This window comes from Bombina bombina, chromosome 9 (genome assembly GCF_027579735.1).
Source record: "Bombina bombina isolate aBomBom1 chromosome 9, aBomBom1.pri, whole genome shotgun sequence".
NCBI classification, from domain to species: domain Eukaryota; kingdom Metazoa; phylum Chordata; class Amphibia; order Anura; family Bombinatoridae; genus Bombina; species Bombina bombina.
The window spans coordinates 236,540,690-236,557,104 of NC_069507.1; positions in this window are offsets into that span (position 1 = coordinate 236,540,690).

Sequence of the window (16,415 nt, forward strand, 5' to 3'; positions counted from 1 at the left end):
AGGGACGAGGATAAACCACCAAAAGTCTGCCCCCGACAAGACATTAGGCATTCACGGACGTGTAGGACAAGACTTTAAAAGGTGGCCTTGTAGCCCACAATAGAGGCAGATTCCTTCCCTCCTCCTAAAGGCCCTCTCCACCACGGAGAGGTGCGTGAATCCCAACTGCTTTGGCTCAGCTGTACCTTGTGACTCAAGACCAGGATTCATGGCAGGAGAGGGAGGCATGGGTAGCAACGAAAATGTAGGAGACAACTGGACAGGAGGCTTCTGCAAGCACTCCTTGAAAGAGGGCCTCTCTTTGAGTCTGATGTCAATTAGGATTAAAAAAGACACCAAGGCCTCAAGATCCTCTGGTAAATCTCTGGCAGCAATTTTGTCTTTAATCACTTTAGAAAGCCCATAAAAGAAGGCGGCAACAAGTGCTTCATTGTTCCAACCTACCTCTGCATCAAGCTTATGGAACTCAATGGCATACTGGACTACAGATCTTGTACCCTGCTGAATGGACAGGAGTCGTTTGGCAGCAGAGGAGGAACAAGCCAGAACATTAAAAACCCTTCAAAAGGAGCTCACAAATTCAGGATAATTAGATATCACAGGTTTATTAGTCTCCCAAAAGGGATTAGCCCAAGCAAGAGCCATGCCAGAGAGTAATGAGATGAGAAATCCCACCTTAGCTCTGTCAGAGGGTAACTTTTAAAAATAAATGCCCACCTGGTTCAAAAATCCTCTGCACTAATTAGGATTACCTCCATATCGCTGAGGTAGAGGTGCAGAACCGGACATGCTAATAATAATGAGTCCAAAAGCCAAACGACAAGCCAGAAGTCAAAGCCAGAGCTGGTAGTCAGACGAGCTGGGTCAGGAGCCAAAGCAAGTAGTCAGACGAGCTGGGGGCAGGAACTAAGAGAACAGCAGAGTCAATTTTAAAGTTAAATATATTATTTAAAATATATATTTATGTTTAACATAATAAAATGAACAAGACAAAATAACTACATATTACTACAACTACATATACAATTTTTAAAATAATATGCATTATACATGGCAATGCATTTTAACATGTGTTTGCATATAAATGCAATTTTAAAATAAACTATTACCCCTTACACGTCTTCGGCCCCAGCGCAAACTACACTATTAACCCCTAATCTGACATAACCTGAAGACCTAACCACCACCTAAACTATTAACCCCTAAACTACCACAACCCACCAACGCAATAACCTAGTACCCCCTACACTGCCACAACCCACCAATGTGTAATATGCCTGTACCTTTAAATACCAAGTACCTCCCATATTCACAGAACCTACTTAAGGCCACTTCTTGATTATTTTGTTTACCAAGCCGACTGATGACTCCTTCAACTAGAGCTCCTGATATTCCGAAGTACTAATTACCCTCATTTCTTCACTTCATCAGCCTCTGCAGTAGTTTCTCTTGAATCACTTCTACTGAAGCTGATTTCAGATGACAGGCTCAATCACATGACCGGAACCTCCTCTCTTGTGCTATCTGCAACCAGACATCTTGCATACCGCTATGGCACTGTGGAAATAGACTAAGGGGCCGAATTATCAAGCTCCGAATTGAGCTTGCTACCCCTGTTTCCGCGCGAGCCTTCAGGGTCACCGGAAACAGCAGTTATGAAACAGCGGTCTTAAGACTGCTGCTCCCCATAACTGGTTCGCTGCCTCTGAGGATGTGGACATAAATTCGACCGATCCTATACGATCGGGCTGATTGACACCCCCTGCTAACAGCCGCAAATCTGCAGGGGGGCTGGCATTACACAAGCAGTTCACAAGAGCGGATCATGTTGGACAGAGCGATGATAAATAACCTGACACCAAACTACACAGCAGCCCTTAGAAGGGCTTTTTGTAGGGCATGGCCCTAAAGTGTTACAACTCTTTTTTCTTGATAAAAACACAAACCAACCAACAATGCCAGTACCCCCCCCCCCCCCCACAAAAAAGGCTATCTAACAAAACCTACTCTAAGGAGTGCCCTGAATAGAGCATTTGGTTAGGCGTTGCCCTTAGAACGGCATTTAGCTATTTTGCTGCCCAAGATAAAAAAATATAAAACCCACCCAAAAAAACCTAGCACTAAAACCTAAAGAAGGTACTCACCAAACTTAAATCTGGCTCCTACGTCCTTGCCAACTGTGATGCTTGACTTCTATCCCGGCGGTGGTGGTCCATCTTCTTTCTTGACCCGGCGGTGGTGGTCCATCTTCTTTCTTGACCCGGCGGTGGTCCAGGTTCTGAGTATATTATTTTTTGACTGTTTAAATATAACTAGGTCTTTAACCCCTGCATAGAGGTTAAACACATAAATCCAGAGAAGAAATGCACTACTGGAAGCTGAACACACTGAGGCCCTGATATTCAAAACATCGACAGACTGTTGAGAAACTGCCTGTTTAGGTTCTCCGGTCTATATAATCCCAAAAAAGTGGGTTCACCACTGAAGTGCCGACAAGTTGCGATGTTTCTCCCAGGAAATAATAGGAATCGCGACTTCTTCAAAAGTCCACCAACATCACCACTAGTCAGCACTATTAGCGGATGGATGCAGGGCCGGTGCTAGGATTTTTGGCCACACAGGCGAGGATACATTTTGCCCCCCCACCATGATTACATACCATCCCCATTGCTAGTTAAAGGGATAAACCCATTTTTTTTCTTTCATGATTCAGACAGAGCATGCAATTATAAGCAAATTTCTCTTTTACTGTTATGATCAATTTTGTTTCCTTCTCTTGCTATATGTATTTAAAAAGTAGGAATGTAAGCTTAGGAGCCTGCCCATTTTTGGTTTAGCACCTGTGTAGCTCTTGCTACACAGGTAGCAAATCAAACAGTGGTAACGCAGCAAAGCAAATCAAACAGTGGTAGCTCTGCATAACACATCAAATAGTGGTAGCGCTGCATAACAAATTGAACAATGGTAACCCCACGTAACACATCAAACAGTGGTAGCACTGCATAGCAAATCAAACAATGGTTATGCCACATAACAAATCAAATTGTGGTAGTGCTGCATAACAATTATATATATATAAATTAATATATACATATATACACACGCATACAAACACTATATATATATATATATATATATATATATATATATATATATATACATACATACACACACTATGTGAAACTCCTTAGGACAACCATATTAACATGCACAATTACTACTGATGTGTATTTATGTCAATGCCAACTAAGCCCATGCCTAGTGTAGCACATTGGCAGCATCTTATCGCTATGCTGATGTGCTGTCCCTCACTAGCCCTTGTTGCTCCTTGCTGTCCTTTTTTCTTACTCTTTTGACTTCCCTCTACTCTTAGCCATATTTCTGATCAGGTAGGAAGTGATGAAAGGAACTGCAAACACCAGACAAGTTTGTCTTACAGAGGAGGAAGATTAATTTCCTGGTTTACTCCCCTCTAGTTACTCATGGGCTATATAATGTTATATTTTGTCCCCCTTTCAGAGCACATCATGTTGCTCTGCCCCACACCAGAATAGGTCACATGCAGCCCCCATTATAAACAACACAAGCCACACAACATTTGCTATAACACACTGTCCTCACGTGCAACGGTGCAATTTAATCCCCATGCATAATCTATCTAATTTCATTCTGCCTGGGCCAAACATTCAAAGCTTTTACTGTCCTTTTTAATTATTCATACGTCTAATCTGGAAAAATATATTTTGTTTCATATATTTTAGTTATATATTTCGACTTGCATTTATAATTAGTAGCCATTCCCTCAGATTTCAGCTTCTCCCAATGGTAAGGAAAGAGCTTCAGACAGACCCGCAGTGTGTTAATTATTGTAGCATCCAAATCTATCTATGTACCAACTGCTTTTTCACTGTGCCCAGGATAAAGAGAGGTACGTGAGAAAGCCAGATGAGTTTAATAACCCGGCGCCAGTGCCCGCCACCCCTGCCCGCCCGGCTGTTGCCCTCAGACCCCGGCCCCACCATCCTACCGTAACCTCACTCCTGTCTTCAGTAACCGGACCCGGTCTGGCCGCCTGGGTGGGCGTCACTCACGTGACGTGGCTGATTGAGTCGTGTGGCGTCAGGCATCCCCTCACGATTTCCCTCTCAGTCATAGGTAGGGTAAGGTAGTGGCACAGGCAGGCAGCGCAGCTGCGCAAGTGAGCGAGCTCCACGGCACACAACACACCGTCACCACATGACATGCCCACAATGTAGCCGGTGACGTGTTCTGTAATATTTGTCCACCGGCCCATCTTGATCCACCTCGGCAGTGGGGCGCTCTCAGAGCCCCCCTGCTGTGGGCGCCCTAAGGCCCTAAGTCCTGCCTTACACAAGCACCGGCCCGGGATGGATTGGCATATTTAAAGTGTTCCTACACAGCACAAACAGTGTGTTCACTGAAACAAAAAGAGGTTTCAGTGTAGGAACAATTCAAATAATACATACCTAACCTTACTTTTACTAAACCTACACTACCTGCCTCACACTGAAAAATCTTGCCACAGAAAAGTTAGCGAGACAAATATGGCTGAAAACCTGTACCTAACCTGCAGGGCAGCCCTTGGAATATATCGCACTACTGGTGATGTATCACAATTTAGAATGCAGGTTAATCCCCTGGTATGCCCAGCTTATAAAGAAAAAAAAAAACTTCTTATTACAAGAGACGCAGAAAAGATTAGTAAATCATCCAGTTATATTATCATGAATTGATTCAGGTAATTTCCAAATATCTCATTGACAAAGTTCTGAAACACCACTGGAGATTTACACAAAATGAATGGCATTCTTAGATGCTTGTAATGCCAAACCTGGTGTTGAAAGTGGTCTTCCATTCATTGCCCACACAAATACGAATCAGATTATAAGCCCCTCTTAAGTCTAGTTTGGTGAAGATCATGGCTCCTTTGAGATAGTCAGACAGCTCAGGAATAAGGGTCAGCGGATAGCTATTCATGATTGTAATTTTATTAAGAGCCTGGTAGTCACTGCATGGGCATAAGCCACCATTCTTCTTGGAAACAAAAACCCCCAGCTCCTTAAGGTGATGAGGATGGACCAATAAAACCTCTTTCTAGAATCTCCGAAATGTAGTTCTCTAGGGCTTTAGTCTCTGGAGTAGACAGAAGATAAGTCTTAAATTAAAAGAGAGAAGCACTCAACCTGGGAACGAACAATAGCATAATAGCGTGTTCTATAGCTTGTTACCACCCAAGAAGCAGTCTTTTTTTTGCTCAACATGTAACATGATAAGTCTTACCCTTAGGATAAAGGGGAGCCAGTAAAGCAGATCAATGCACTGTCAAAGGCACGTTGAGGAGGAAGTTCCTCAGCTTTGGCTTTAGAAAACACATAAAAAAATTCCAAGTATTCAGATGGTAACTCTGGGAGCACAGCAATCAATGTCTGCAATGACTGGCACACTGTTCTCTAGAGGACATGAGTAAGTGTTTGATACTCAAAATGTAGTCATTTTTGTTCCTGCTCCTTCCTATATGGAAAAAAAATATTTTGGTAGTCAAGTGGTGCGGTTGATTTTGATTTTGTATTTGATGGGGTTTTGCAGTGACCCTTACAGCTGGCACACTTTTGGAACATTATTCAATGAAGGAATCTCTATATACACCAAATCATCCTTTAGGCGGTCTGACATACCCTTATGAAAGTTAGCTTTTAGAGCTCTTTCATCTCAATCGGTCTTCGCAGCGAATGTTCTGAAATCAATGGCATATTGAGAAACTGATCAGTTACCTTGCTGTAGGTAAAAAGTGATAATTCTGCGGTGACTGATCTTCCAGGATTATCAAAAACACTGCGACTAGCAGGCTGGAATGAGTCAAAGTTCCTTAGAACGGAATCATCCTTTCCTATAAGTGGTAAGACCTAGGCCAAAGCTTTGCCTTTTAGCAGTGAAATAATGGAGACCTTGGTAGATGAGAAAGAAAAAACTGTAGAATTACACTTAAAATGAACCAGGCACTGATTCAGAAAACCTCTGCAGCTCTCTGGGGTTTCATCAATTTTTTGGGGTAAAGGTAGTTTCAGAGAAGAACTTTCAGATCCAGAGGCAGTCACTCCCTCTGTAAGAATTGGAACTTAAGCTGAATCACCAGGGGAAGAGAGAGCTTGAGTGAGTGTCTAGGCTTATCAAATTGACCTTAGTATTCTGAGATAGTTCTCCATCAACCCATTTCTGGCCAGTAGTCTTCTTTATCCGGGCATCAAGTGGAGTCATAGAGAAATATCTTAAAAAGGCAGATAGCACTAGGACCCAGGAGATAGGTCTCAAGCACAGTCTTATAGCTAGAAAGCAGATTACCAGGAAATTACCAGACAGGTCAAGTCAGGGTCGACAAGCTAGAATCAATACCAGGTAGGAAGAATAGTTGATAATGTAACAGGTCAAGGCAAATAATCAAAAAATTAAGTAACAGCACACCCACAAGTCAGGATTCCGACAATAAGCAAATAAGCAAAGCAACCCGGATGGTAGTTAAAGAAAAAAAGGGCGCCGATAGGTTGATGCAGATGGCACAATGTAAATGACTTAACAAGTCTCTTTCTCTCTCCCTATCTCTCCCTTTTTTCTATCTCTCTCTCTCTCCTTTCACTCTCTCTCTCATCTCCCCTTTTTCTCCCCCCTTTCTTTCTCTCTCTCTCTCTCTCTCTCTCTCTCTCTCTCTCCCCTTCACTCTCTCTCCCCTTCACTCTCTCTCCCCCTTTCTCTCTCTCTCTCTCTCTCTCTCTTCCTCTCTATCTCTCTCCCCCCTTTCCCTTCCTCTCTCTCTCTCCCCCCTTTCCCTCTTGCTGTTACCCTTTCCACCTCTCTCTCCCCCTTCCCTCCTCTCTCTCCCCTTTCTCTCTCCCCCCCCCTTCCCTCTTTCTACCCCTTCCCTCCTCTCTCTCTCCCCCTCTATTTGTCTGTTGGCACTTTGAGATAAATTAGTTGCTTTTGTGTTGCAATTTGGGCACTCGGGCTCAAAAAGGTTCACCATCAATGGTCTATTGCGTGCAGTTATATAAAAATTAGTGTAAACTATCCCTTTAACCTTAAAATTTTTTTTATAACAAGACAGAATTAATTACAGGTTTATTTCGTTTCACCTGGTTTATAATGTCTTACCTGCTTTGAATCTGTGTTACCAGAGAGTAATGAGTCAGCTTTTATTCTCACTGTCTCAATATCATATACATAAATTTCAGATTGTGGATAAATGTTTTGAGAATAACTGTCAAAGACATAAGCATCAAAAAGATATTTAGAATAGTATTAATGAAATTGTGAGGATGTACATATGCTTGTTAGATCAAGTGATATATAATAATGTGTACATGATGTGGCATAGAATAATTACATTACCCTATATTCTTTGCAGGATATCAAATAAAAGTGTTGAAAATGATTTAACAATTATTATTTCAGAACAATTTCAGTTAGATAGATAATGTAGCAAACTAACAGAAAAGGCCAGTGTGTCAATTGCTTATGAAAAAAAGAGATTTTTAAGAGTAGAAAAAGAAAAGCATTAAAAGTATATGAACCTTAGCATTTTCCTTTCATTATTCAGATAGAGCATGTCTTTTTAAACAACTTTCTAATTTACTTTTATCATCAATTTTTCTTCATTCTCTTGGATATTTTGCAGGAAGACTCTAGATGCCTTCCTATGAATTTCTTCAATACAGAATATCATGGAAACTAAACACATTTAATAATAGAAGTAAATTGGATTTTTTTTAAATGGTATGCTCCATCTGAATCACAAAAGATTTGTTTGTGGTTTTTATATCCCTTTAATTCTACTTTATGGATTACTAGTTGGATATTATGCAACTATTCACTGCACTCTGGTGTTTTTTACTCTCCTGTAACTTTCTTCTGGTACATGAATATTTACATAGAGCAAATGATTTTAGTTTGTTAATTTAATCCTATATCTGTTGTACTGTTATCCAATGTCTTATTTCTAATGTTCATTTAATTGCCATGTGATGTTCAATCCTTATCAATACTTCCTATTATTCTAAAATGTATAGCTGTCTTATTCTATAGTATTAACCTCCCCCAAATGTTATTGTCTGTTTACTTAACATCTCACCCTGACCAGACCAGAATCTAACTTTCCAATTGGCCTTTCCAATTGTCTTTGATTAGCAATCAACTAAATATAGTGTACTCAGCTGACTGCCCTCCCTGCATATATTTCACACCAGTCTGGCCTGTGCATTGCACTGGCCTGTGCATTGCTATAACAACATATGTTCACATTTTCAAAGTGAACATTTTATAAGTGATTCACTAGCAATAGAATTATACAAGAACTGAACAAGGATTGGGCAAGGGGCAAGAAAAAGGCAGGTACTTTTGCAATATTATGTTTGATATACCTTACAGTTTTCTTATGCAATTGCTACTGTAATACTGTGCCTTATGTGTTTAACTGGTTCCCTCTTTTGTAAAAATGCCTAATATCTTCTTATTCCTTTTTGCTGCCTTCTGTCTTTATAACAAACTAGACTATTCAATTACTCCTTCTCCCTCTCCACCTGCACTGTTCATTAGCCCATCTCTCTTAATCTCACCTTACTTTTGTACTCATTAACTTTACCTATTCCTAAACACTCTTTCTCCCCCCCTGCACCTTGTCTCAAAAGCAGTCTCACTACTGCAAATCTGTATCTCATCTCATGTCACTCTCCCTCTTGCTTTAACTAACTGCTGGCGACATCTCCCCTAATCCTGGTCCCCAACAACTGCTTAGCCGTGCACATCAATGTATACCATCCCACAGACTCAAAAACAAAACTCTGACAACCTTACTCACATTCCTCTTGCATCAAAAGCCACTTCCCCTTTCACTTGTGCACTTTGGAACTCTCACTCTGTTTCCAACAAACTCACTTCTATACATGACCTCTTTATCTCCCACTCCCTCAAGCTTCTGGCCCTAACAGAAACCTGGCTCTCTCCCCCAGACACAGCATCCACTGCTGCTCTGTCACATGGGGGTCTACACTTCAGCCACACTCCTAGGTCTGGTAATAGACAAGGAGGTGGTGTAGGTATTTTACTTTCCTCTTGTTGCACCTTTCAACAAATATATCCCATCTCTTCCCTCACATTTTCCTCATTCAAAACCCACATGATTCGCTTATTCTCTCCTCTTTCTATACGTGTTGCTGTCATATACCGTCCTCCTGGCTCCTCAACTCAATTTCTAGATCACTTGGCTGTCTGGCTACCTTATTTCCTTTCTTCAGACACCCCTTCCCTTATTCTTGGTGACTTAAACATCCCTCTTGACAATCCCACTGCCTCCTCTGCAAAACAACTTCTGCAAATCACTTCCTCTTTCGGTTTGTCACAATGGACTGATTCTACCACTCACAAAGATGGTCACTCCCTTGACCTGATCTTTAGCTATCGAGCAAACTTCACAAACTCCCCCTTTCCTCTTTCTGACCACCATCTCCTTACTTGCAACATATCATCCCTCCCTACAACTCTCCCTCCTTCTGCTCCTCACACCAAACTTCACAGAAGCATTATGTCATTATATCAACAACAGCTTTCTAATTCCCTCAAACCTCTCCTCTCATCCTTCTCCTCCTTTTCATGTCCTGACCAATCTATCTGCCACCTATGCAGATGTTCCCGTACTGCTGAGCGGCACTGGAGAAAATCTAGGAGTTCAGCTGATTTTCAACATTACAAATTTATCTTAATTTCCATAAGCAACACTATTTCTCTACTCTTATCTCTAATCTTTCTTCAAACCCAAAACGTTTGTTCTCCACTTTTAATACTCTTCTCCGCCCTCCCCCACCTCCTAATACAACTTCTCTGTCAGCTCAAGACATTGCCAACCACTTCAATAACAAAATCGACTCCATCAGAAGTGAAATAAGCTCTCAACATAATTCCATTCTCTCACCCCCTCAAATGCTCTCAATCAACCACAACCTACATATAACCTTAAACTTAGCTCATTCTCCCCTGTTACTGAAGAAGAAGTTTCGGCACTTATACTGCGCTCTCACCTGACTACCTGTCCCATTGACCCTATCCCCTAACAGCTACTCCCCTCCCTCTCTGCTACCCTTACCCCTATATTCACATACACTTTCAACTTCTCCCTCAGCACCGGTATATTTCCCTCATCACTGAAACATGCACTGGTCACACCTATCCTCAAAAAAACCTTCCCTTGATCCTACCTCCCCATCCAACTATCGCCCTATTTCACTCCTCCCTCTTGCATCAAAGCTTCTTGAAAAACTAGCTTAAGCATGCCTATCCCATTTCCTTACAATAAACTCCCTCCTTGACCCATTGCAATCTGGATTTCGTCCCCATCACTCCACAGAGACAGCAATTGTTAAGGTTACCAACTACCTACTTACAGCAAAATCAAAAGGCCACTTCTCTCTGCTTATCCTCCTTGATCTGTCCGCAGCCTTTGACACTGTTGACTACCCTGAAAAAAACAAGCAGCTCTCTGGTGCAGCAGCGTACATAACACACCAATGCTCAACTCTTAAAATCAGCACAGTATGCGATAACAAAAACCCCACCTGTATCTCACTCATACAAGTGTTAGTTATCAGACAACGGAAAAAATCAAAAGTTTGGCGTGTATATACAATTTCGTAACGGTCAACAGAAACAGTCTCCCATTTAGAAAGACAAAGTCCCATCCAGTTTGTGTCATTTAAAATATAACTTTTATTAAGTATTATGTAAAAAACAAACTTGTACAGACCTGGATCATGTTCTGATAGTAGTACTATGTACTTTTAGTAAATACCTCCGACTCCCACTGATGCGTCACTAGACGCGTTTTGCCGAAGCTTTCTCAATAGTGACTTACAGAGTAGTCTAAACCGCTAACCTTTAAACACCCCTCTGATCACGTGACAACCATTTACAAAAAAACGGAAGCCTCGTTTCAGTTAATGTTTTAACCAATAGTAAGGAAACTGTGTTACTGCTCGATTGTTGCTAGGTAGATCTTCTTGCCACATAATTGAACTGTTTCAATATTTATCGCAACATTATATCCACAATTCTATTTAACAGAGTATATAACAAAATAGTATATAGAATCGTTAACACTTGTTAGAGCAAAACTGTTCACTTTTCTCTTGGTAACTCTAAAAACTAAATATACAATTTAAAATTACAAGAACGAGAGAGGAAATGGAATAATGAGGAATCAATGAGCAAAAGGCACAACATTTCTGTCATTTGTAATAGGGCTGCAATAAATGTTCATTTATCATACAGATAGATATAATATTTTTATATATTAGTAACATATATTCATATGTCCAATACTTTACACTTTATTTGGATAACCTCATTGATCTATTTCTGTTAGTTTATTTTTTCCCAGACAAAGAGGGGACACAGGTACATATAAGTACACCAGGGAATTAATTATACTATTAACAAAATACCAAACAGAGAGTTGCTATATTTAGTTCTCAGCTAGGTAGTCAAAATTATAAACTTTTTGGTTTTCTTTATTATTAGAACTAGTTTGTTTCCTTCGGTTACTTGTATTATTTTAAGTAGTTTCATGGTCTTAACCTTATTTATCCTAAAAAAAGATCAACATCCCATCTGGCATTTAATCTATCTAGTTATCCTCTAGAAGAAAAAGAAAACGACTTATTGAAGAAAGGCTTCGGTTTCTCACTAACCTCAGAATTTAATCTGTTTGATACTATTGTGGACGTGAACAACTTTCTGAGAAAGATAGTCCTTAAAAAACATTTTTTTAACACAGAAATTAGAAACCAAGAGAAAACATACTCACTTAATAGTGAAGTCCACGACTCATTCAATTCAATAAATGATAACTTGAGATTTGAAGACCTGTGTGCGAGCCATTCCCTATTAGAATTACAATTAGAATCAGGAAGAACAATAGAGGATTGGCATATTCACAAAAAAGCCAATAGCTCTTTAAAAACTAAAAGTAATTTCTATTCGGTAAACAGTAGGGATAAAGTAATTGAAATGTTTCAGGAAAAAGTATACAAAGATCTAGTTGATCTTAAGGATAATGTGAGAAAAAATGGTAACTTTCATGGCAGTAATAATCTGACGAGAAAGGAAAAACAAGCCTTAGAAAAATTAGTCTCCAACAATAAAATAATGATTACCCAAGCAGATAAGGGAGGCTCAATAATAATACAAAATAAGTCAGACTATTATTTAGAGGCACAAAGACAGTTAAGTGATGAAATAACATACAAAAAATTGAAATACAATCCTACAGATAGTGTTAAACAAAAGCTAATCCATCTAATGGATGAGGGTATACATTTGGGCATCCTAGATGAAGATCTAGGAGACTATCTACCGCAAGAACATCCTGTAGTACCAAATTTCAGAATGGTACCGAAAATACATAAAGATCCCCGTGCCCCCCCAGGTAGGCCAATAGTCTCTGGGGTGGGTTCATTATTGGAACATCTGGGAGAATGGGCAGACAATCTGCTTCAGCCATGTGTTTTTCAACTCCCTGGTTTTCTGAGGGATACGACTCACTTAATGAACAAGTTGAAGAATGAAAGCTGGGGAGACGAGCAGGCATGGCTGACTGTAGATGTCAGTTCTTTATATTCATGTATACCGCATGAGTTGGGCTTAAAAGCTGTACGGTACATTCTTGGTATATATAGCACATATCCAGAGGGTCTAATAGATTACATAGTAGAGGTCTAAAGTTTTTTACTAACCAACAATTTTTTTCAATTCAATGGGGAATATTTTATGCAACAATGTGGCACGGCGATGGGGGCAAAATTTGCCCCCTCTTACGCAAATATATTTTTAGGATGGTTTGAATCACAATATATATTTTCCATTAACAATCCTTATTCAAGTTATATTGTCATGTATACTAGGTACATAGACGATTTGTTGTTTATATGGAGAGGAAAGAAAGAAATAGCGCAGGAATTTCTCTCTTATCTAAACAATAATGACTATAACCTCAAATTCTCCTGGGAATTCCAGAGGAACACTATTAAATATCTAGATATCAGCCTGTCATCAGATGAGACACAGAAAAAGATTGTTATGGAGTTATATAGAAAAGAAATAACTGGAAATACAATTTTACGTTCAGACTCTAGCCACCCAACACATGTGAAAGCTGGAATACCAAAGGGTCAACTGATACGCATTAGACGCAACTGTTCAACAGTACAAGCCTATGATAAACATTCAGATGAATTGATACTAAGATTAGTGGATAGAGGGTATAACATCAATAAGTTCAAAAAGATTCAAAGTGAAGTACGAGATATAAATAGAAAATCATTATTGAAGACTAAGAATAGAAAAAAATACAATCACAGAAAACAAGAATCAAATAAACATAAAGGTATCAATTTCATCACCACATATAGAGAGCAGTTTAGAAAAATCACAAATATAGTTAAAAATAATCTAAACATATTACAAACAGATACTAAACTTAACGAAATTATGTCTAAAGGCTGTCGCTATATAGCTAGAAGATCTCCCACATTGGGAGATAGATTGATTGAATATGTATATACAGGACCTGACAAAGAAACACTGGCTTAATAAAAAGGGATGTTTTAAATGTGGACATCTAACATGTAAATACATAAAGATAGGGGATTCTTTCAGCTCTTCAAGCACACAAAAGACATACCAAATCAGGTATTGTTTAGATTGCACATCAAAGTTTATAGTATATCTCATTACGTGCTCATTATGTAATAAGCAGTATGTAGGGTGCTCCAGTCGTATGCAGGGCCGGATTTCTCATTAGGCACAGTAGGCATGTGCCTACAGGCGCACTGCAGTGAGGGGCGCCTGCCAGCTGCCTGTATCGGCAATTACAGGGAGTGCAGAATTATTTGGCAAATGAGTATTTTGACCACATCATCCTCTTTATGCATGTTGTCTTACTCCAAGCTGTATAGGCTCGAAAGCCTACTACCAATTAAGCATATTAGGTGATGTGCATCTCTGTAATGAGAAGGGGTGTGGTCTAATGACATCAACACCCTATATCAGGTGTGCATAATTATTAGGCAACTTCCTTTCCTTTGGCAAAATGGGTCAAAAGAAGGACTTGACAGGCTCAGAAAAGTCAAAAATAGTGAGATATCTTGCAGAGGGATGCAGCACTCTTAAAATTGCAAAGCTTCTGAAGCGTGATCATCGAACAATCAAGCGTTTCATTCAAAATAGTCAACAGGGTCGCAAGAAGCGTGTGGAAAAACCAAGGCGCAAAATAACTGCCCATGAACTGAGAAAAGTCAAGCGTGCAGCTGCCAAGATGCCACTTGCCACCAGTTTGGCCATATTTCAGACCTGCAACATCACTGGAGTGTCCAAAAGCACAAGGTGTGCAATACTCAGAGACATGGCCAAGGTAAGAAAGGCTGAAAGATGACCACCACTGAACAAGACACACAAGCTGAAACGTCAAGACTGGGCCAAGAAATATCTCAAGACTGATTTTTCTAAGGTTTTATGGACTGATGAAATGAGAGTGAGTCTTGATGGGCCAGATGGATGGGCCCGTGGCTGGATTGGTAAAGGGCAGAGAGCTCCAGTCCGACTCAGACGCCAGCAAGGTGGAGTACTGGTTTGGGCTGGTATCATCAAAGATGAGCTTGTGGGGCCTTTTCGGGTTGAGGATGGAGTCAAGCTCAACTCCCAGTCCTACTGCCAGTTTCTGGAAGACACCTTCTTCAAGCAGTGGTACAGAAAGAAGTCTGCATCCTTCAAGAAAAACATGATTTTCATGCAGGACAATGCTCCATCACATGCGTCCAAGTACTCCACAGCGTGGCTGGCAAGAAAGGGTATAAAAGAAGAAAATCTAATGACACGGCCTCCTTGTTCACCTGATCTGAACCCCATTGAGAACCTGTGGTCCATCATCAAATGTGAGATTTTCAAGGAGGGAAAACAGTACACCTCTCTGAACAGTGTCTGGGAGGCTGTGGTTGCTGCTGCACGCAATGTTGATGGTGAACAGATCAAAACACTGACAGAATCCATGGATGGCAGGCTTTTGAGTGTCCTTGCAAAGAAAGGTGGCTATATTGGTCACTGATTTGTTTTTGTTTTGTTTTTGAATGTCAGAAATGTATATTTGTGAATGTTGAGATGTTATATTGGTTTCACAGGTAAAAATAAATAATTGAAATGGGTATATATTTGTTTTTTGTTAAGTTGCCTAATAATTATGCACAGTAATAGTCACCTGCACACACAGATATCCCCCTAAAATAGCTATAACTAAAAACAAACTAAAAACTACTTCCAAAACTATTCAGCTTTGATATTAATGAGTTTTTTGGGTTCATTCACTGTATATAGTACTACTATCAGAACTCGATCCAGGTCTGTACAAGTTTGTTTTTTTACATAATACTTAATAAAAGTTACATTTTAAACGACACAAACTGGATGGGACTTTTGTCTTTCTAAATGGGAGACTGTTTCTGTTGACCGTTACGAAATTGTATATACACGCCAAACTTTTGATTTTTTCCACTGTTGACCACCCTCTCTTGCTCCAAACCCTCCAATCCATCGGCATATGTGACATAGCCCTCTCGTGGCTCTCTTCCTACCTGTCAAACCGTACCTTTAGTGTAGCCGTCACCACTTTCTGTTGGAGTACCGCAAGGCTTTGTCTTCGGTCCTTACATTAAATACAATTAACTAAATTAAATTATCTAAAGTACAACCCCCCCACTAAATTACAGAAAATAATAAACAAATTACAGAAATTTAAACTAATTATACCTAATCTAATAGCCCTATCAAAATAAAAAAGCCCCCCCCAAATAAAAAAAAACCCTAGCCTAAACTAAACTATCAATAGCCCTTAAAAGGTCCTTTTGCAGGGCATTGCCCCAAAGTAATCAGCTCTTTTACCTGAAACAAAAAATACAAGCAACCCCCCCAACAGTAAAACCCACCACCCACAAAAAAATACAACCAACCCCCCAAAAAAATACTAACTAAAAAAACCTAAGCTCCCCATTGCCCTTAAAAGGGCAGTTCTTTTGCAGTCCAAACCCTAACCTAAAACCCCCTGAAGATCACCTTGCCGGGAGACGTCAAAATCCAAGCCGGGCAGAAGTGGTCCTCCAGATGGGCAGAAGTCTTCATCCAAGCCGGGGCAAAGTGGTCCTCCAGACGGGCAGAAGTCTTCATCCAGACGGCATCTTCTATCTTCATCTATCCGGCGCTGAGCGGGTCCATCTTCAACACATTCGACGCAGAGCATCCTCCTCGTCCGACGACTACCCGATGAATGAAGGCTCCTTTAAGTGATGTTAAGTGATGCCGTCTGGATGAAG